This window comes from Bison bison, unplaced genomic scaffold, assembly GCF_000754665.1.
Source record: "Bison bison bison isolate TAMUID 2011002044 unplaced genomic scaffold, Bison_UMD1.0 scf7180017864464, whole genome shotgun sequence".
In the NCBI taxonomy this organism is placed as follows: domain Eukaryota; kingdom Metazoa; phylum Chordata; class Mammalia; order Artiodactyla; family Bovidae; genus Bison; species Bison bison.
The window spans coordinates 5,861,010-5,861,991 of record NW_011495025.1 but is presented as its reverse complement, the minus strand read 5'-3'; the positions used below and the strand labels follow the sequence as shown (position 1 = coordinate 5,861,991).

General features: G+C 44.0%; 1 protein-coding gene across 1 annotated transcript in view; it reads left to right on the top strand.

Moving 5' to 3' along the window:
• The window catches only part of HERC3 (HECT and RLD domain containing E3 ubiquitin protein ligase 3), a 200,535-nt gene that overhangs the window by 6,007 nt on the left and 193,546 nt on the right, over positions 1 to 982 (top strand). The window lies entirely within an intron of this gene.

The window sequence follows — 982 nt, the reverse complement described above, 5'->3', positions numbered from 1 at the left end:
TCCCCCGTCCCCTCGGGATTCTCCAGGCAAGAACACTGGAGTGGGTTGCCATTTCCTTCTCCAGTGCATGAAAGTGAAAAGTGCAAGTGAAGTCGCTCAGTCATGTCCGACTCTTAGTGACCTCATGGACTGCAGCCCACCAGGTTTCTCCGTCCATGGGATTTTCCAGGCAAGAGTACTGGAGTGGGGTGCCATTGCCTTCTCCCAGAGATACCTTAGCAAAGAGAAAAGGTATTCTTCAAACTGTAGATATGTGTATAACATGCTGAGGGTGGTAGAAAAGTGAGATAAGAAACATACCCTTTATACGTAGATATAAGATACTGGCCGTGTTTTAGTTCTTGTTTGGGGAAGTGTTCTTCATAAACACACCCATAAATAAGCAAATAAGCCAACCATGGACATACAGTGACAAAGCATCATGAACCAAATCTATGATGAATCCAGTTTTGTCAGCTGAGTTCCCATTAGTCTCTCTCAGCACCCCCAAAACACAATAAAACATGGTCTGTTTTTACCATGATACTGTTTAAAAGATCCAACATTTTAGAGAATTATTTGGCGGTCCAGTAGTTAGGACTTGGTGCTTTTACCACCATGGCCTGTGTTCAATCCCTGGTCGGGGAACTGAAATCCTGCAAGCTGCATGGTGTGGACCAAAAAAAAGATCCAGTTTTGGCAAAATTTAGTAATAAAAAATCCAGCAGGGGAAAAAATCAACTGATTGCACCTTCTCCCAGAGGCCTTACCCAATGACAAGCATCCCTTTAGAGAGTTAACAAAGCTCTCCCATGTTGTACCTGTACCAGTTATGCTGTTTCTAGTGGTACTTATCCGACACCACTGTAGCTAGGGTGGAGGGAAGAGAGCTGAGAATTGGGTGGGGAGCCTGCAGAATTACAAATAAACGTCCAAACCTCACACTTTTGGCTGCAGTCTGGCCCTAGTTAGACTATCAATATACAGAAACAAGTGACATGAA